At 38.0% G+C, this 22573-nt stretch overlaps 1 pseudogene; it reads right to left on the reverse strand.

The window, feature by feature from the left end:
* Positions 1–372: 372 nt before the first annotated feature.
* Positions 373–877, reverse strand: LOC110591710 (annotated as a pseudogene).
* Positions 878–22573: the final 21696 nt, after the last annotated feature.

Raw genomic sequence — 22573 nt, forward strand, 5'->3', positions numbered from 1 at the left:
ATGTAAAAGTGAAGGTTCTTTATTGTTTTGTTTATGGATATCCAACTTTTCCAGCACCATTTATTGAAAAGACTATCATTTATCCATTGAATTTCCTTGCATGTTTATTGAAAAATCAATTGAACATACAGTTGACTTTTGAACAATATGGGTTTGAACTGCTTGAGTCCCATTATAGGCAGATCCCATCCCCCACCCCATACCCCAGCCCTGCAAAAAGCTTTATTGTTTCCAGTTGGTCCACAGCTTGTAAAAGGACTCCAGGATGGTTAAAAAGCAGCCTAGTAGCTGCAGGGAGAGGTTCAGGCAGAAGCCCTGACACCAGAGAAATGCCAGAGGGGCCCCTCAAAGGTCATCAGGTTCTGAAGGCTCCTAGTCATGCTTGAGAGTGAGTCATACTTGTCCAGCCCACTCTGCGGCCAGCCTGCAGAATTAGTCAGGTGTTCGCCATCTTCTTGATGAGTTTCACCTGTTCATCAAGGAAGTGGTTCTCTAGGAAGTAAGTTACAGAGTCTGCGTGGGGAGAGCCTAGGGCATGCAGATCCAAAAGCGTCTGCTTCAGGTTTTTACCCAGGACTATGGCAGCTTCCATAGCATACAGGGTTTTACCCCACTTATCCTCTGATAGCTTCTGCACATCCTGGAAAAGGTGCTGTTGCCGTGCAGGTTTTGCATCTTCGAGAAAAGCTGGAGCCCTTGTGCTTCTCCTCGGCCAACTCACAGAAGTGTCCCATGCCCTCCAGAGCCACATCATCGTGGTGGGAATAGAAGCAGACCAGAGAAAGGTAAGTGTAGATGCTTGCAGATATATGTTGATCAAGTGGTTGACAGCAGCCTCCACCTGAGATGAATAATTCTGAGGAATCTGGGAGCTCATGGTTGATTGGCAATAAAGAGCTAAGCAACAAAACAAAAACACTGTTCGTTGGTCCTGGAGGCAGAGGATGTCTGAGAAAGTGGTTTCTAAGTTTGCAACTGGAAAAGAAGGGACAGTCCTCCATCTAACACTGTTTTGTTTTGTTTTTAAATCCAGTCAGCTGGGGCACCTGGGTGGCTCAGTCGTTAAGCGTCTGCCTTCGGCTCAGGTCAGGATCCCAGGGTCCTGGGATCGAGCCCCACATCGGGCTCTCTGCTTGGCAGGAAGCCTGCTTCTCCCTCTCCCACTCCCCCTACTTGTGTTCCCTCTCTCTCTGTGTCTCTCTCTGTCAAGTAAATAAAATCTTTTAAAAAAAATAAAAAATAAAAATCCAGTCAGCCAACATATAGAACATCATTAGTTTAGTAATTCATCAGTTGCATATAACACCCAGTGCTCATCACATCACGTGCCCTCCTTAATGCCCATCACCCAATTACCCCACCCCCCCCACCTCCCCTCCAGCAACTGTTTCTTTCCCATAATTAAGAGCCTCTCATAGTTTGTCCCCCTCTCTGATTCCTTCTCATTCTGTTTTTCCCTCCCTTCGGCTATGATCCTCTGCGCTGTTTCTTATATTCCTCACATGAGTAAAGCCATATAATAATTGTTTTTCTCTGACTTATTTCACTCAGCATAATACCCTCCAGTTCCATCTACGTGGATGTAAATGGTAAGATTTCATCCTTTCTGACGGCTGAGTAATATCATCTAACACTGTTGAAGCGAGAGACAGATCTTGGGGATCTCCAGGCACTCTGCCTATATGAGGATTTTTTACAGTATTGTAAATGTATTTTCTCATGATTTTCCTAACATTTTTTCTCTAGCTTTATTGTAAGACTATAGTCTGTAATCCATATAACATACAAAATATGTGCCAATAGACTGTTATTGGTAAGGCTTCTGGGTCAACAGTAGGCTACTTGTAGTTAACTTTGGGGGAGTCAAAAGTTATATGTGGATTTTTGAACCAGGGTGGGCACCCCTAACACCCTCACCCCTCCCTGTATTATACAAGGGTCAGCTGTATATGTGTAGGTCTATTTCAGTTTCTGAACTCTCCATCCAGTTCCATGGGCCCACAGGTCTATCCTTTCTCCAGCACAGAACTATCTTGACTGCTGCTTTATGTCTAGAAATCAGTTACTGTGAACCTCAAACTTTGTTCAGCTTTTTCAAAATTCTTTTGGCTAATTAAGTTTATCTTTTCATAAAAACTTAAGATCATCTTCTCAATTTCTACAAAAAACAAACAGAAAAAAATAACCCTGCTGAGATATCTAATGGTATGGTCCAAGCACGCAGCTCCTGGAAGAGAGGATTATTTTTTCTGTTCCCTTCCCTCAGCTGCAGGCTTTTGCTGCATTAAGCCCAAATACTTAAGTCTTTTTTCTGTGGGAGGAGTTAGGTGAGAAGAGTGTGGGCAGGAATTTGTGCTTTTTCAACAGCTGTTTACCTCTCTAACACTTGTGCGGGGATGGAAGTTTCTCAGACCTCAGGTCCCTACCCCAATCTTTTTTTTTTTTTTTTTGTGGGGCTCATGTGAGGTTTTTGAAGAATCCATGAGGAGGTGTGGATGCAGATTGTGTCTGTGGCTCCCAGGGATTCTATATTCTCATTCTCGCCCACACTTGGCCTTTAGAAATGGATTAAAATTTTTACCTGAATTTGTCCTACCGTCTTCTTTGCAACAGGCAGATTCTCCTGGGTCATGCAAGTGCTCATATCCTTTTCCTTCTTGGAAGCAGCTTTTCTCCTTACATATCAGGTCAGTTGTTTGCTCTGTGACCTTACTTCTCTGATGGGTTCAAGAAAGTTTTGAATTTGTTGATTGTCTGGCATTTGTGGTTGTTTTTGTTGTAACAGTGGAAGCGATGTCCTTTCCAGCTTTCTGCATTTTAAACAGAAATCAAAAGTCTCTCTAATTTCTACTAGGATATGGCAAAATGAGCAGAATTCCAGCTTTCACTTGAATGTGATTTTTGGATTAACCTGTCCAGCCAAACTGGCAGCTTGGAATCGTGAACAAAATCATAGCCACAAACACTTTATCCATTGCGCTAATGGACACTGAAGGGAAGAGCGAGTCATATGTATTGGTTTCAGTTGCTTTGGTCAGTTGTGCATAAATGTATTTTTGAAGTGAAATTCCTTGTAGACAGTGTTAGAGGATGCTACTGTGACAGTTTAGCATTACAAACTACTATTTAACTTAATCTCCCACATGTTCAAAATTTCACATGTATCAACTCTAATTGTTACATTACTTTTGGGGAGGGGTTCTGGTCCTACCTTCTACAGATAAGCAAACTCATTCTAAGGAAGATGAAATTATATCCTCAGGCAACAGAGGTAAAATCATAATTTGACTTTAGGTTTAGTTCAAAAAAGTCCTTGTTTTTCTTTCAGCTTCAAGGTTTGTGTAACCTCAGATTTTCACTGTATGATCATAGATTTATTGACACTTGGAAGAGCCAGTGGATTTTATTTATTTTTTTTTTTGGCTAGATTTAAAACAAAACAAAAACAGCAAGTAAATGAAGAAAAATTGCCATTTGGTCTTCCCTAACATAAGGATTGCAAAGGGGAGGTGATGGTTAGAATTTTATAATGATCAGGTTTTATCTTAATGCTTAGCAATTTTTTTTCATAATAAAGCTTTATTTATCAGCATAATATTTACCTCCAGCAGCACGTGGCCTATTTTCCATATTGGAATTGATTTTAATTCTTAATTTTCAATCTGTTGAAATGTGATAGAAGATTTAATGTATATTTAGCAATTTTACCAGTTTAAAAATAAGTATAGAGATATGTTTTTAGTGAACAGTCAGAATGAGTTTGCCATGAAGCTAATGAATACTAAGCTCTAGGGTCCCTCACTGACTTCCTCCTTGGCCTAATTTTGTATTAGTAATGTATTTTTTTAGAGCTTCCCCTGCCTCTTGCCCTACCCTCCCACCAATTGTATAAATTTTAGCTCCACAAAACTGATAACTTCATCCCTGGGCACATTTTTTAATCTTTCATAGTTTTAAGTATTTTTCTACCAGTTTGGCTGAGAAAGTTTTGAGATACAGTCTTATTTTACTTCTGCTTACACAAAGTCTCACAGGAATCAGGCTGTTCTTTAATTAAGAGGAAATAGTATTCCAACAGTCTATCATTTGCAACAACAAAGCACTTCTGAAAAATGACTTTTGGCAAATAAATGCAAAGATATCTTTTAGGTAATTACCTGTGTTCAGTATTGAAAGCTTCACGTTGCAAAAAATTAAGTAAAACATCAAGAAATGTTCAGGTACATTGCTTTAGAGATAATATAGGAAATGAGGTCAAAAAAAATCTTAATATAGAGAAATGAAAAACATAAATGAGTAAATGTGAATGCAATAAACTATTTTTAGGCTTTACCTTTGCTGAAGGCTTTTCTTTATGACTGATAATTTTGAGAAAATATGCTGTACAATTGATCAAAACCCAATGTAAAGGTAATTGTTGCACATTGCTTTGCGTAATTCTCAAGAAGTGCATTTCTGACAATTTAAAAGACAGTTATGTACAGTCTTCAATATACAGCCTTGTTTGCAAGTGCAATTCATTTTTGAATACAAATTAAAATTTTCCTAACTCAGATAAGAATCCCCAACTTAAATTTCATATGCTGAATGGAATGTGTCTGCTTTAAAAGGCAAAATCACTTTACCCACTGTGCATTGTGAATTATGAGTTTTCTTCCCCTGCAAGATGTTTGGTTCTATAATTTTAATAATATTGACCATATTTAGTTGATTTTTGTGATTTATTAAACTATAGTATTGTGTGTATTTGCATTTACAAATCATCATAACATTCATTATACTCTTGGACTTAAGGATGAAAAAACAAAAAAGGGAAATAGAGTGTCCATGAAGCAAAACATTCTGAATCAAAAATATACTAGTTAGATTATAGATCTATTGGTGGTAGGTAATGAGAGTAATCACCCTTGAAGGAAAGGTTGGAGGATTATTCCAATTTGATATTTCACTCAAACAAGTATGACTATATTTAGAACTGACTTTATTCAAGGAACTCCGTAACAACATTACCTTATACATCTTTCAAATGACATTGTAAGTTCTAATAACTGATGGGCCCTTCATGATGAATATAAGATGGCAACTTAAGGAAGCATATTAATGCATTTCCCTTTGCCTGATGGAGGTATGCGTGTGTGGAGGGGGTGGTGTGGTGTGTGTCTCAGTCACTCAGATGAGAGTCTTCGTCTTTCTGACTCTTCCAAAACTTGGGCTTCAGTTTTTAGGAAAAATAAGCATACAGATTTTTGAATTACCTCCCTTAATTAAGTGATTACATTTCAATAGAAAAGCTAGTTTAACATGCTTAATTTCACTCTTAATCCTTTTTATAGATGGTTTAATATTGGAGTTATATAAACTTCCAAGGTCTTTGGTTGATTTCAAAATATGGATATTCCACTGGAAAAAGCACATAAATTGTCTGTTGGTTTTGACTTTATCCCTGAAATTGTAGAAATACTTGCTGGTTCACCCATCTCAGCTATCAAGAGCTTCTGACTAAATAAGCTAATCTCCAGGGTTTTCAATATCTGGTTCTTGGCATTCTCCAAAATGTAGGGTGCACTTTTAGGGAACAAAGTGGCATACAAAATCATAGCTCAATGATATTCCTGAAAAAAAAAAAAAAAGGTTAGGTATGTATATTTTAGTAAGTTATATACTTTATTTGGAGTATTATTTCTTCCTAGTTATTTTGATGGTGTTTCTTTGGGACTATTCTGTCAGGAGAAAGGGGCTCTTCTGTTTGGAATAGGCATGCTTCAGATGTTTACATAAATTAAAAATACATTAAATGAAAACCAAAACTAAAAAAAAAAAAGTAGAAGTCTATTCTACAACAGGATAAAAACATAGTATATTGTCACAATAAGAAAAACCTTCATGGTATAGCAAAGCATAAATCCTGAAAAGTGCTAGGTTTGACAAAGTCAGTAGAAGGAAATGTGGTGGGCTAATCTTGTGCCCTGCTGGTTTTTCAACTAATAGATGCGTATTGGACACAGCCTCCCTTACTGTAACATTCCTTCTCCTCACTGAGGCATTGACTATTGAAAGAGAGGTGATATAAGGGGAAAAAGTGATTGTTGTTGAACATCAAGTCTATTTCATTGTTCTTAGTGTCGTATGCTGAGTTTTCTCTATGGACCTAAGAAATTTTGAATTTCATATGAAATAGAGAATTATGTGCATAATAAAATCTCTCTCTCTCTCTTTTTTTCCCCAAATCCTTTGTGATAAAGAATTTGGTTAGCCTTGGTCCCTGTTCCTGGAAAGTAATCTATAAACCCTTGGAGTAAAGAATTTTGCTGGACTCTGTTCCCAATTCTTGAGAGGTAGCTTCTAAATTCTTGGAATTTCCTAAGTGCTAGGGGTGTCTTTGTTATTCATGGTGTGCTTCTTGGACTACACCTGGTAGTTTGTGCTAATGAGATGACTCAATTTGAACCCCTAGGTATTTCTTGGTAACAAGATGATTCAGGATAAGAGCTGGCCATGTAAGAAAGACCAAACATATGATTAGAGAGTTGAGGCTTTGAGTCATGTGCTATCAGCCTGACCTCTGGGGAGGGATGGGGGGCTGGAGACTGAGTTTTGCCAAGTGGCCAGTGATTCAATCAATTATGTCTACATGAAGAAACCTCAGTAAAAACCCTGGACCCTGAGGGTGGGTGAGGTTTCCTGGTTGGTGGTACTCTACATATTATCATACATCAGTGTGCTAGGTGGGCAATGCAACTCTGGGGACCACGAAAGCTTCATTTTGAGAGCCCTCTCAGACCTCATACTATGCATCTTTCCCTTTGGCTTGTTCTACTGTCTATCTTTTTGCAATAATAAAACTGTAATAGTAAGTATAGTGCTTTGCTCAGTTCTATGAGTCTTTCTAGTGAATTATCAAACCTGAGGGGCTAATGAGAACCCTGAATTTTTAGCTAGCCGATCAGAAGTGAGGATGGCCTGGGCACTCCCAAACCTGCAGCTGGTGTCTGAAATAAGGATAGTCTTATGGAGGATTGTGCCCCTAACCTTTGAAATTTGGCCTAATACTGGGTAGCTGGTGTCAGAATTCATTGCATGCCCTGAAGCCAATCTTGACTTAATAATGAAAACGTAAGACTAAAGATGCATTCAATGATACAGACTTCTGGATAAAGTCGGTGAAACTGAATAAAATTCATTTAATTTTTAAAAATATAATTAAAATTATGACATGAATCACACTTTGTTAGCAGGCCTTAAATTAGATATCAAAGGAATGGTTTTCATCTCAACATATTCTCCACCATATATCATTCAGAAACTTCATTTAAGTCATTGGCTAGCTGTTGATTATTGTCAATGTCTGAGGGAAAGATGAGTCCTTTTTTTTTTAGCAGAAATCCGGTCAACCTTCATAGAGAATGTATTTGAACTTGAATGACAATTTGCTGCTGATGGATGAGGCATATGTCAATAGAGAAGATAAAAATATATTTAAAAAAGCCTTTTAGATTTAAGAGGTGGTGATAGTGCAGCATAAATTTAATGCTTGGATTTAAAATTAATAAGCAAATACTGAAGAACCTATTAAAGAGCCTTGGGGCGTTTAGTAAAGTGAAGGGGAGTGAATCAATGTAATGGCTAGTACTTACTGCTTAGTAAATAAACTAGATGTTGAAGTTTTATAAATAGGTCCCTCCATCTGCCTTTTCATCCTTATTAAGGCTGAAACCCTGTGAAGTATCTCTGCAGGTTTAGTAATAGTGGATAATGTAAAACTCAGTGGGCTGGTCATTAACACATATAAAATGGACCTATTCTAAAAAGACCTTTATAAATTACTATGATATAATCACTATCTAGCTCCTAAATCCATCTTCTCAGGGGATGTGAATTGGAAATAATGATGAGTTCCACATAGTGAGGAAGCCTAGTAGATAATGGTGACAGAAAAGAATTGGCTAAGCACATGGAGAAATAACAGAATCTGGGAATATGGTCCTGAATTGTTAAGTTGAGAATCTAAAATAATAATTTAAAAATGTTCCCATGAGGATGTCCTTTGCTTCTTAGGATATAATGATAGTATATTCAGATTAGTTTATCAAACATTTATGTGGGAAGACCTTAGTAATTTTCTGGTTTCCAAATGACATTTGTAAGTGTACAAAATTAGTATTTTTTCCTCCACCTTGAGTATGACATCACTGCTATTACAAGTGGTTTAGTGTATAAATACAATATTTTTATTCCATAACTGCATAGAGCTGCCATTTTTTAACTAGCTAGATAACCTGACTTCAAGTTTCAGATGTGGTTTCTTTAAAAATAAGGTTATTCTGTTTCTCCAACAGCGGTGGATGGTTGCTTCCCTTTTGTGGATTAGTGAATTTGTGGAGATATCTGGAGAGTCAAGAGCCTCATGCTGTATTACCAGTGTCTTCTCTCCAGGTGGCTTGACTGTACATAGGAAGAGGTTCTGCTCGATGATACTTAGTCAGTGATGCAGGAAAAATGACCCCTCCCTTTCTTCTCCTTGGCCTTTAATATTTCCATGAAAGCACATGATTCTTGGGGTCATTTTGTAACCATGAAGGGAAATTGTGGCATAGATGAGGTAACTTATCTTGAAGGTGCCTACAATGCACTCTTGTTATAGAAGTTTGTTTATGGTGCTTTCCAGCTTTCCATCTAACATCTTCCTAAATGACATAACCTTCTTTTGTGAAGTGTAAAGATTCTCCGTGTTTAAAGTTTTTAATATCACATGGATTCTAGCTCCTGAGTATATTAGCGTTCTCTGGAGAAATGGAACCAGTAAGATATATATAGAGAGGTATACAGAAAGATATTTATTAGGAGGGATTGGCTCACACAATTACGGAGGCTGAGAAGTCCCACCATCTGCTGTCTGCAAGGTGGAACTCCAGGAAAGCTGGTGTTGTAGTTTCAGTCCAAATTCAGTCCTGAGAATCAAGGGAGCCAGTGGTCTAACTCCTTTTCTGAGTCCAAAGGCCTGAGAAGTAAGAATGCTGATGTCCACAGGTGGGAGAAGATAAATGTCCTAGCTCAAGCAGAGAACACGTTTGCCCTTCCTCTGCATTTCTGTTCTATTCAGAACCTCAAAGGATTAGATGAAGCCCAGCTGCTTTGGTGAGGGGGGATCTTCTTTACTGAGTCTACCAATTCAAATGCTAATCTCTTCCAGAAACACCCTTACAGACATACTCAGAAATAATGTCTGACCAGCTATCTGGGCATCCCTTAGATTAACCAGTGCATTGATTACTCCAGAGTTATACTGGTTATGAATTTCCCTCATGAAATATGGTACCCAAAATTAAAGATTATACTCTAGACAGGATTTGACCAGTGCTGCTTGAGAGTATCTATTTTTGCCAGTGCTCTACGAAATTACATTAGCATCCTAGCCAACTCCAATAAACTGTTTTCTCTGATGTGGTTGTGAAGTAAAAAATAAACATAAATAATAACACATCAGGTCTCCATTAAGCAATCTACCATGAGGCCAGATTTTGTCATTTTATATATTGTTTTAAATAAGTGCATAATATTTGAAAACATTCTCTCTTCAATAATTCAAACAATACGAGGATAAGCTGAGTAAAAAAAAGTCCCGGTCATTCCCATCACTCAGACGCACATTCTTCTCAAGAAGTAACAGTTTATGGCAAAATCTTCCAGATTTTTTTCAATGCATTTATCTCTATTAAATGTTACATAATATAGTATGCATTTTTTGCCACTTGCTGTTTTTCACTTCCAATATATATTGACAAATTTTCTATGTTGGTGACTGCAACTGGCAAGATCTAGACATTTTTTTTTAAAGATTTTATTTATTTATGTGTGTGTGTGTGTGTGTGTGTGAGAGAGAGAGAGAGAGAGTGCAAAAGCAGGAAGAGCAGGCAAAGCAGGCAGAGGGAGAAGCAGGCTCCCCACTGAGCACGGAGCCCAGTGGAAGACTTGATCCCAGGACTCTGGAATCATGACCTGAGCCAAAGGCAGACGCTTAACCGACTGAGCCACCCAGATGTCCCAAGAGCTACACATTTTTAATTGCTGCATCATATTCCATGACATAAGAATGTTTCCTAATAATTTAACCACTTTGCTAGTTGGTAGATATTCCAATGTTTTCTAATTTTTGCCATTACAGTGAAACATTGAACAATGCTATCCATTTTCTTTGTGTTTGCAAATGGATTTTTTTTTCTAATAAAAGAAGAATAATTGGGTCAAATAATTTGTACTGTTAAACTTTGGATTTTTATCAGTCATAGTTTAAGTAGAAAACAGAGCTACCACAAGTATTATGGAAATAAGGGATTAATGACAGTGATTACAACCTATGTGAATGTGGGTTAGAATTTTATAGCCAGTCAAAATTTGTCCTTCATGAAGGTGAATTTTGTTAGCAGTGTGTAGATTTAATTTGATGGAGAAAATATATATAATAATATAAATATATATAATACTATAATATAATAAATATGACATATAAAGTATTTTAGGGTGATTGAAAAATAGAACTAAGACTTGCTACATTGGTCAGATTATGAGGATATATCAGAAATATCACAATGAGTAGCTGTGGCTAAATTATTGTTTTGAACAATAGATCATATAAAAATATCTCAGGTGGGGGGCGCCTGGGTGGCTCAGTTGGTTAAGCGACTGCCTTCGGCTCAGGTCATGATCCTGGAGTCCCGGGATCGAGTCCCGCATCGGGCTCCCTGCTTGGCGGGGAGTCTGCTTCTCCCTCTGCCCTCTTCCCTCTCATGCTCTCTCTCTCTCATTCTCTCTCTCTCAAATAAATAAATAAAATCTTAAAAAAATAAATAAAATGGGTTTATATTAAAAAAATATATATCTGAGGTGGATTAATCATGAAAAAAAAAGCACAGAGCCTGGAATGCAGGGGACATAACCAGGAAGTAAAAAGTATTCCAGTTTGGAAGGAGCATTGATCATTTCCAAGGAAACAATAGAATACAAAGCTGAAGATGAACAGACATCATGAAGAATGAGGTAGGCTGGTTCTGTTCTCATGCCTAAGTAATAGGGCTGGAGAAAGGGTAGTAACAATGGGGATAAAAAGGCTGGAGCCAATTTGAGATCACAGAGGTAGAACCTGTGGAGTTCAGCATGTGAAAGAAGTTCAAGTGTGAAGGAAGAGTCCCATTTTACAATGCTTCTACTGATGCAAATTTCCCGTAGCCGATAGATGTTAGCCCGTAAGTGAACATCTTAAAACATTTTAAACGATTGCCTTCTGTTTATAAGTCCACAGCCACTATTAAAATAGTTGAGCAGAAACCAAATGAGAAATAAGGGTTAAGAACTTTATCTGCTGTCCAGACATCTGTACCCTCAGCAAGCTGTCAAAAGAAATGCTGCCTTAAAAGCCAAAGTCACCCAGGGGGCTAATCAGCTTAAACACATGACAAAAGTCATAGACAATTCCAGAGTGCTAACTATGTTAACTAACAGCACTGCCTGCCAAGAGCTGCACATCACTGCCAAAATAAAAAGAATGGTTCCCTCTGCCGAGCTTTTGGAATTCTTTTTTTTTTTTTTGCCTTTTCAACTCTACTTGGAGAAGATCGTAGTAGAGAGGAACTTGAGAACACTCCATCTGGGGAGATAGCCAAGTTCACAAAGTTTGGCTGGTTCGAGTGCCAAAGAGAGGTAGTTAAAAGTAGGTCGATGAGTGTTTGGGAATATGATGCTACTTCAAAAATGTTTTCCCAGCCCCTGCTCACTTTTTTGGTTTGCCTTCTTTTCCATTTCGGGCAGTATGAGGAATGAATGACTGTTCAAAAATTATTCAAGAATCGCTTTTCTTCTGACTCCTGATCTCTCTGATGTTCATATTAAAAGCTCATAACGGTCTTTTGTCAACGGTCTTTTGTGGCTGTATTTCACTCTTATTTTCATCAGGTTTTAATGTGAAATTGGTAAAGAGCAAGCATGAGTTGAAGTGCGCCTGAGTCATTACTGTGGAGCTATTATTCCCTTGTCTTCTTGTCACTTCATTCACTGGTGTCACTGGTTAAATTTTGCTTCATTTCCTACACTTCTCAATTAAGAGGAACAATGAAGTCATGACACTGTAATCTTGATTTTTCTGCACATGACATTTTGTGTTGGTAACTTCATTAATTGCTTTATTTGGAGCACTTCATATTCAAGGTATCTGGGTGGTTTATCTTACATCTCTGTTCTCTAAGCTCTCAATTTGTCCATTTAAAAATTAAAACTGTGCCTTTGAGAGATCTTTCCTTTTTTATTTAAAATCACTTTGAAGTAATTTGTTCATTTTTACATAGGTTTGTAGATCATGTTTCCAATTTACAGTTCAAATACATATTTTTTTTCTCATTTTGCTGTTGGAATATAACCAAGAATTGTATTATGATGTGCATTATGGACTTATGAATACCATTCACTCATTTGTTCTCTTCTATTTACTCTACAGGTGTTCATTTGGCGCCTTCTATGTACCAGGCACTATTCTGGGTACTAGGGATTCAATACCAAACAAAATAGACAAAAAATAGACCCTTCTCTCAGGATTCTTAGTTTTTGTGGAGAGAGACACATTAAGTAAAATCTATGTCAGATGGTTGTTAAGTGGGTGCAGTAAGTACCAAGAGGAGTCAGACAGGGGTTGTCATCTTAAATAGGTCAGAGAAAGTCTTATTGAGAAAGATATTTCAGCAAAAGCCTCAAGGAGTTGGAAGATCAAGTCATGTGATCACAAGCTAAAAGCATTTCAGTCCAAGGGAAGGGCAAATCGAGAGGCCCCAAGGAGGGAGAGAGATTCGAGAGGAGAAGAGCGAGGCGAGCATAGGTCTGTGGAGTGAAGGAAGGAAGGAAGTGGGTAGAAGATGAGATCAGAGAGAGTGGTAGAAGGTGGGAGCAGACTGCGTAGGGCTTTGTAAGACATTGTAGGGACCTTTTTTTATTGGCTGAAGGAAAAGATATTGGAAACATGAGCAGAGTGACATGATCTGAGTTATATTTAAGAGGATCATTTTGGCTGCTGACTTGACAATAGCTATAGCTTTGCAAGGGTGAAAGCAGGGAAAGCTCTAACATGTGATCTGTTCTGAGTTCACAAAATTAGCCTGGCTCTAATATTTTTGGAAATGTCATGAAATTTGAATGTATATTTTATTCAAAAGACAGTACAGCTGAGCAACTTAGTACTTAGGACTTGGAATTAGAAATTCGTGATTGAATCATAATTCCATATAAATGCTGTGTTTTTGACCTTGGGCAGGTTGTCTAACTTCTCTCAGTTTGAATTCCTCCAATAACATTTCCTTTTAAGAATATATTTTGGAGATTGAATGATATAACACATGTAAAGTTCTTTGTGTAGCACCTGCAAATAATAAGCACATGTTAAATGTTTGTTATTGTTATTGCTAGTTACTTTTATTACTATGTTTTTGTATTATCATTTATGAAAGAATATTATATAGGAATTGTAAACATAATATTACATCCTTGCTAATTAAGAGGAAATCATGGGCCTCAGTTTCAGTTCGTTATGTAAATAGTGCAATTTTCTCTTAAAGAGTATTGAAGTACACAAAGGAATCTCCTTGCCTATAAGTTTCAAGAGAAGGATAGATTCTTATCTATCAGTTGGCAGCCATTTACCATTCTTAATGCTCTGATTCTGCTTGAAAACAGACTAACATAGCAGATTAGCCCTACAAAGCCATTTTACCTTCTCTCTGAGAGAGTGGATAATAACCTGAGTCAAGTGCCATAGAATGTCAATTTCACTCATTTAGCACTCTGCGCCTGGCCACATGGGGATGCATGAGTAAAAATGCATGCTTGGACAGAAAATATTTGTGTATGTATTAACTAGGCTTAAACATATGACAGTTTAGGATTCCTGCCAAGCTGATGACGTTTGCGAGAAATAAGGCTTAGATTCAAATATTGTTTTCTAAGCAAGATGAAGGGGAGAATAAGTCTATCTGAATAATAGAGGCAAAATTTTTAAAATCTGGAGCTGTAAAGAAAATTAGGCAGCAGTATTCTGTTATTCCAATTTGTGGATTTAGAGAAGGCGTAGAAAATATATCCCCGGCAGGCAAAGGAGGAAGTTGATGGTGTTTAGATCTAGTGCATGTTACTAGCCCAGATACTTACATTCAGAAGTAAGCTACTGGTGAGACCCCAGACTCTTTTATTATTATTATTATTATTTATTTATTTATTTTTTAGAATTATTTTCTACATGGATTGACCTAATAATCTCTGTTGCCATTTTCAAATTTAGTAAAAGGTATACTCTGTTGTTTGAACTTGACATGAAATTCACAAAATATCTAAGTTGTAATATTCTCTATATTTTATTGATTAGATAAACAGTGTTTTCCAAATTGATCACGTTTTACTATGAGCATAATAGGCCCTCTACTCATTAGGGGTTTACCATCTGGAAGAGGGACAGATACAAATTAAAATTCCACTTCAGAGTGCTGAGTGCTAAAATAGAGGTGTGAGCAAAGGACTTTGCGACCATCTAGAAGATAGATCAAGTAATTGTTTGGCAAGCAGAAACAGAATTACAAAATAATTATGTTGTGCAATTCTGTGAGTTTGAGCTTCATTCTTTAGGCAGATGGAACCAAAAGAAGAGAGAAAGGTAACAAAAATGTTATTTGCCCTTTTTTTTTTTTTTTTAATATTTAGGATAACCAGAGTGGCAGTATGGGGGATGGGATGAGTTCTGAGGGGCACAGTATTACAGAAAAATGTGAGAAAAAAAGAACACTAGTTTTTTTTTTTTTTAAAGATTTTGTTTATTTATTTGAGAGAGAGAATGAGATAGAGAGAGCATGAGAAGGGGGAGGGTCAGAGGGAGAAGCAGACTCCCTGCCGAGCAGGGAGCCCGATGCGGGACTCGATCCCGGGACTCCAGGATCATGACCTGAGCTGAAGGCAGTGGCTTAACCAACTGAGCCACCCAGGAGCCCAAGAACACTAGTTTTGAGGTCAAATGCCCTGGTTGTGAATTAAGTTTTGATTATCTTTATTATCTTGAAAAAAAATTAACCTTTATGAGTCTATTCTTTGAGCTATATTTGGGAAATATCTTGCCTAATTTAAGAATTCTTGCTGTAAAGTGCAGATTAAGCACATGTTATCTTCGTCAGGATATCAAAATCCCCTGAAACCTCAGTGGATATCCAGCCCCGGTGAGTGGGGGCTCCACTCCACTGTCATTGCGGGAACACGCTGACTTCGGCTATTTTGTCTTTTGGTAGGTGTAGCAGGCAGCTTCTAAGATGGCCTGCTAGGATACCTGTTTTCTGATATTCATGGCATTCATTGTGTAATCCGCTACCCTTGACTAACTTGCCTCCCACCAGTGGACAACTGTAACAAGGTGGAAGGCATGTCACTCTTATTAATGGATTATAAAATGTGGCTTCTATCTGGCTAGCAGACTTCCTCTCTTACTGCCTTTGATAAAGCAAGCTGCCTTGTGAGAGATCCACATGGCAAAGGGGGCCTGAGAGTGGCCTGTAGCCATTGACCAGCAAGGAACTGAAGCCTCATTTCAAAAACCCTTACAGAGCTGAGCCTTGCCAACAACCACATAAGTGGGATTTAGCAGCGGATCTCTCACCGGTTGAGCTCTAAGATGAGATCCCAGTCCCATTTGACATCTTTATTACAGCCTTGTGAAAAACCCTGGAGCACAAGACTTAGCTGCAGGGGGATTCCTGACCCACAGAGACTGGGAGATATGGAAATGTGTGTTGTTTAATGCTGCAAAATTTAAGGGCGACTGGTTAGTCAGTACCGGGTAACTAATACGATAAGGGAAGAGATTACTGTAGGTTGTGTTCTAGGACCTAAATGTTCCCACTTGTCACCTTAGAGCCCTCTTCCAGAACTAGTCACAAAGACCTACCTAACTGCAAGAAGGTTAGGAAATGTTGAGAGAGCCCATAGAACATCTGGTATAAAATGCTCTCTCCTTCCCCACACTGAATTTGTAATGGTATATTCTGGTACCAGTCTAAACTCCATATGTAGTCACTTAAGTAGGAACTTGATACAATCCCTAGCCAATGATCTTTTATCTCTTCTGTTTTTTGCAAAATCCTAAAGCTAATCCATTGTAACAATTGCCATTGTCTGCATATGAAATTTAAAGTATTTTTGTGCCTATTAAAAAGACATCATTTAAATTTTATTCTCTCATAACACGACTGTGAATAACGTGGTATTATTTTCAACTATTTTGTAGATGTTGAACAAACCTGGAGGGGTTAAAGATTCTGCTCAGGTCACAGAGCCAGAACTGGGTCTTAAACTTAGACCTCCTCCTCAAAATATTATAATACTCTCCTCCTTATGGAGGATACGTTTGCTGGTCTTTTTTTTTTTTTTTTTTTTTTTTAGTGGTAGATTTGACAATGAGGTCTTCATCGGTAGGCAAGCAGGGTGAATGCTTACCAAAGAAAGCCATGCTGTGGAATATTAACACAGCTAACTTGGATGTGTGATATGACAGATGCTGTAAAATTATGGCTATTATGACTGCAATCTTTAGTCAGATGTACAGTTTTAACAGTGTCAGGGCTGCAATAATCCATGCTTTAAAAATAGAATTAGTAAAACAGTATCTATATATTGTTCTAGATCTATATATATAAAGAGGGATCTACATATAAAGATCATTGGTTAGTGGTACGCTGCTTATAAGGAGAAATCTTGGACTTTATTGCTGGACCAGACTCTATCTTGCTGTGAGAACTTTGGCTCCACACTTGATTGACTTGTACCTCAGTCAATCCAGATGGAAAAATGGGGAAAAAGCCAAAACTCACTGAAAACCAGATGCTGCATCTGAGCTGTGATTTCCTAAGTAAATGAATTACAAAACATTGTTGAGGAGAGTATGATTTTGAAATACCCTGGCAAGACTCAGTCTTGTCCTATGTTAAAAAAAAATTTTTAATTAAAATTAAAAAATATATATATGTAAGTGAGATTGTGAATTCCACAAGGCAATAATTTGAACATAATGGCAATTGTAACTCACAGAAATGAAATGGCTTTTTTCTGAGTCCCTTAGTGAGACAACATTTACTGTTTTGGGAAGGGGTAAGTTTGTACTGTTAAAAATTGCCTTCATGGAGGTATTTAGTGCATGTTAACATATGTAGAAAAAAATAAGGTACTTAAAATGAATTATGTGCTATTAATCATTAAGAAATATATTTCCTAACAAGGGAAAAAAATAAAAATCAAAGAAAGAAAGAAACTTATTATTTTCGACAACACAACTTTAAGAGAATTTTGCACTTATATATCACATAGAGGACAAAGACAAAATTCCAGTGTAAAAAAAGTCATCAACACGTGACATTAAAATCCAGCTGTTCTGATCTTTCTCCTACCTGTGCTGGGAATGCTGTAATGTGTAGCAAATGGAATTAGAGAAAAATTGGTGATGGCATGGGAAATTTGAACCACATGCATTCCAGGCCTAGGCGAATGCTGACACTTGGGCAAAATAGCAATAGACCCTACAGTTTGAATTACATAATTCCAACCAGAAATTCTCTGAGGGGGGAAAAAAGCAGGAGAGAATTTTGTCCTCTATGGGCTGAGTTCCAAAGTGAGCTGCTCTGGGAATGAGAAGCTAGTGGTGGCTCAGGAATATTTCAAGAATTTCTGAGAGACCCCAATATAACATGATACAGAAATTCCTAAATCATCAAAACACAATTTTTGTCAATTTCCATTCTCTTGTCATGGGAAGAACCATTCTGATTCAAGCCACAGTTATTCTCCTTGTGTGTACTCTGGCCTACATCTACTTTATAGAGATAAGTTGAATTTTGAAAATGCAAATTTGTGTTATTCCCCTGCTTCCCATGGGGTAAAATGAACCCCATTATCATGGTTTACAAATCCCTGAATGGTCTCCTCCTGCCTTCTTCTCCATCTCATCTCTGACTAGACCATTCCTGCCTCTTTCTCTTCCCTTTTCACCCACCTGGACTTCTTGATCTTTCATAGTTTCCCTTGGCCTTCTTTCTTCCGCTGGAAACATTTCATTTTCTGCTCTCACATAACACAGGATGAAGTCTTCTTCTGGCCTCCTTGAGAAAGTCAAATCTCCTTTCTCAAAAATCTCTCATTTTAATACTGGAAATACTTGTCACGGTTGTGAACTGGAATTTATTTGCATTAGTATTTATTTTAATATCTTTAATCCTCCTCTAGGTTCTAAGCTCTGTGATAGTTATGTCCCCACTGCCTATTCAATGTTACTCAAATATTGGCTGAAAAATAAATGAATAAATGAATAGGACCATGTGTAAATGGTATGTTTGAATAAAATGCAAGTGGGAACATAGGACAGTAATTATACAAGTGATTCGATAAACCTATAATTTAGGAAGAACCTCTTTAAAAATCTATTTTTCAATGGATGTAGCTAGCCCAGAAATGGAAGCTAAATTGTCTGCTTACCAGCTAAAATCTATAGTGTTAAGGCACACTGACTGCAAACCCGCCCCCCACCCTCTCCAAATGCTTCATGTAGGTGTAATGACACGATTACAGCCCATTTTCATATTCTCTCCAGACTGTGTCATGTAGTGAAAACAGAAAATGCTTCCTGTTTGGCATTCTGTTTTATGGGAATTGTATTGCTGATCGTATCTAAAACACACGTGACAATTCAGATACCAACTGTGTAATACATATAAAATACCTTCCCTCCCTAGAAGATATAGTTTGCTGCCTGAATAAGTACACCCCTCCTTCTTAAGGCAAATCGAATGTGGTGTCCCTTTGTAACTGAGGCCAAATGGCATTGACTTCCTTCCCATCACTCGCTTTACATCACAAAGCAAAAATGTCACCCGTGGTAACCAGTGACTAGGTCTCTTTGGAGAGAGAGGAGTTATGTGGAGGAATCATTTACCTTGGCTTGTGTGCATGTAAGACCTTTTGGTCAACCTAGTCTGAAGCATGCATAGATGCTTAAATTTACTAAGTAATTAGTCCTAAATAATGGCTTTTCCTTCTTTTAAGAAGGAATATATTTCTCGGGAAGTCTCCTGGGATCCTGAGAGCTATGGTGAAATTCAGTTTTATTTTTCAGAGGATGCATTTGCTTTCTTCTTCTGGAATTTCTCTTTCTGGTGGTCCTAACCATAGAACACAATAGCCGAGTGTGCTGCCTCGGGAAGTCTTCATCATCAAAAAGTTTGTACCTGTGACCCTTTGCTTTACACAAGGCATTTACACAAGTGGGTTTCAAACCAATCCCTAGTTCTGGAAGTTGTTCCTTCCCTATTAGATACTGTATGAATCTCACCACAGTTAATGGTGGACAGAGGAGCATGGAGTGGTAGTAAGGCCACTGAATTGACCATCAGAAAACCTGGGTTCCATTTCTGGCTGTGGGAAGTTTACTCAGATAAAGTACTTCTTACAGTTTCTGATAAGTAAGAAATGGATTATTATTAGCTAATAAGAGTATCACTTTATTTGCCTGTACAATGACCAATTTTACTTCCATGACTAAAATGTTCTTAAGTCTTGCCAATAAATCAAGGAACCTGTGGGGGATAAGTGAATGGTGCTGAGTACTGATAACTAGAGAACTTGTAGACTACTATCAAGTAGTAAATAGGGTGAAATATTCTTCAGTCAGTTCAAGGTGATTTTGAAAACCAAAAACCAAATGAACAAAAGAGAATTATTTTGATCATAGACAAATTAGTTGACAAAATTTAACCTGGTACACAGCTAAATGTTAGAACCGGAGAGATATAAAAAAATTAGTAACTACGTGTGCATCATCGCCGATTACAAGCAACCAACACGGTTTTGATCGTTCTGTCATTTTTACAGCCATTCTGCTGGGCATTTGTATCCTTCATGGAACATTCTCTTCGTCGTTGGTGTTCTAGCCACCCTGGTCTTCTTTAAGTTCCTCAAAGGCATATTGCTCCTTTGGTGCTTTTCCACATGCTAATCTCCCCTGCCAGGAAAATCTTTCTCTTACTCACCATTGTTCTCCCTACCTCATTAAATCCTGCTCACCTTTCAAATCTCAGCAAAAATGTCACTTTCCCTAAAAAGCCTTTTCATAGGACCTCAGACAAGATTGGATCTCCTTACCCTGGGCTTATGGCTCCTTATAATTTTCCTTCATAGTAATTCTCTCTTTTTTTTTTTTTAAGTATATGCCAGATGATCATTTTATCACAGTCTGTTTTCCACTCTCCTGTGTAAGACAGAAAGCTCCATTAAGGCAGGGGCCCTGTCTGTCTTGCTCACCTTGTTATCCAGAGATGCCTAGCACACAGGCTCCATTAAGGCAGGGCCCAACAGATAAATGGCACTGAATACGTATTGGTTGAAGAACTATGTGAGTAAATTCCAGAATCCAAGTTATTTATGATATCTGAATACCTTAATATGCTAGTGTTTTGTATAACTGAACACCATCACATAGTGTTTGGGTTTTTTAATCCTCAAACTGAAGAATAACTAAGTGAAGTGAGAGGCCATAACCATCCTACATACCAAATGGGAACTCTTTACTCCTAAAGAGTCAACAGTGGCTTTCTAGGCAATGTCTATTGTGGTAATTTGGAATTGCTTTTGTGATTTTTCCAAACTCTTCTCTTAGGCCTTGAATATCTATGAAATATAAGTAAAATGGATTTTTGGGATCACAGCTGTAGGTCTGATAGTCAGAGGGGTTTGTTGACTTACAACAACGTACAGGGGCAGAGATGAGAGGACAGCTCAGGTCCCCCAATGTTCATATTGTTGATTTATGCAACCCCCAGCAGAGAGAATACTGCTTGTCAGAACCCTACCACTGTGGCCTGAGCCAATGTTGGAATGGAGCCCAGAAAGCAGGGCCTCACTCCAGAGAAATGCAAGAGAAGGCAGTTCAGAGAGGGGGCCACCAGAAACCCCTGAGGTAGCAAAAATCCAAGCATGAGGCAAGGATACAGGGTCAACCCATAAACGAGAAATGGAATAAAAGGTTCAAGAGTCAGAAGAACTGATGAGCTGGGGTTCCAGAAGAGATAGAAGTGAAGAAATAAGGAAATGGAGGTCTAAATACAGTCAATGGGAAAAGTCAGGCATGGTTGGGTTTTGGAAGGTTTTGAAATTTTTGATTTCGTTTGTTTCCTGGGGGTTATCCAAGGTCTTGACCTGCTACATACCTTTGCTAAGCTCAGGCTCCAAGGATCTCAGCCATGTGCCAGAGCCTGTTTTGTGGGTTATGTCAGATAGCCATTGAAAAAGAACTTTGGGGGGGGCGCCTGGGTGGCTCAGTTGGTTAAGTGACTGCCTTCGGCTCAGGTCATGATCCTGGAGTCCCGGGATCGAGTCCCACATTGGGCTCCCTGCTTGGCGGGGGGGTCTGCTTCTCCCTCTGACCCGCTTCCCTCTCATGCTCTCTGTCTCTCATTCTCTCTCTCAAATAAATAAATAAAATCTTTAAAAAAAAAAAAAGGAAAAAGAACTTTGGGACGCTTGGGTGGCTCAGTCGGTTAAGCATCTGCCTTTGGTTCAGGTCATGGTCCTGGGGTCCTGGGATTGAGTTCTGTATCTGCTCCTTGCTCAGCAGGGAGCCTGCTTCTCCCTCTGCCTGCCCCTCCCCCTGCTTGTGCTCTTTCTCTCTCTCTGACAAATGAATAAATACAATCTTTAAAAAAAAAAAAGAAGTTCAAGAATATAGATAATTCCTAATTTCCTAATTTCTAATTTCATGATTTAACAGCTCCTCTCTCATAGGTATAAACCCAACATAGAATCTCAGATTGGATTTATTACATAGTGGTCTGTGAAAAAGAAATGGTATATATTCATACTAAACGGGTTTTTAATTTTGTAGTGAAAGTGAAATAGGTCAATTATCATACAGTTAGAATCTCAGTCATTTTTGTGACATTAATGTTCCTTTCAAAAACTTTTAATATACATTTTTGTATACAGTAATATAATGGACCCCTCCTGTATCCATCCCTGACTTCAACACTCATCAGTATTCCATTATTCTGACTTCATCTGATAGTTTCATTAGCATTTTCTTTGGGATTGCATTGAGATCTTTATTATGACCAGTGCTAAAGGTGAGTGGAGAGGTCACATGAACGGGGCACTTCTTTCTCTATTGTGCAGAATACTCCAGAGGGTTTACTAGAATGAGGACATTGCCTCTTAGATGAAAGCAGGATTAAGGGACTTTCTTCAAAAGAAACAGCCTCTGACATATTTAATCATGTGCTTTTGAAATGTGTGGTGCCAGGGGCAGAAAAGCAAGAGTGTTGCTTTCAGTGAGACAATATTCTCCCTAATAAATACCAATTCTGTGCATTTAAAATAATGAAATAATATGAATCATACCTGTTTCTAAGAATTAAATCTGTTTCTGCAAGGCCAAACACAAAATACAAAACACAAAAATAATGCTTGCTTGGTGGAGGAAAACAATGTGTCTATCTGTCTATCTAACTATCTAATCTATCCACATATA

Source organism: Neomonachus schauinslandi, chromosome 1 (assembly GCF_002201575.2).
Source record: "Neomonachus schauinslandi chromosome 1, ASM220157v2, whole genome shotgun sequence".
Taxonomy (NCBI): Eukaryota; Metazoa; Chordata; class Mammalia; order Carnivora; family Phocidae; genus Neomonachus; species Neomonachus schauinslandi.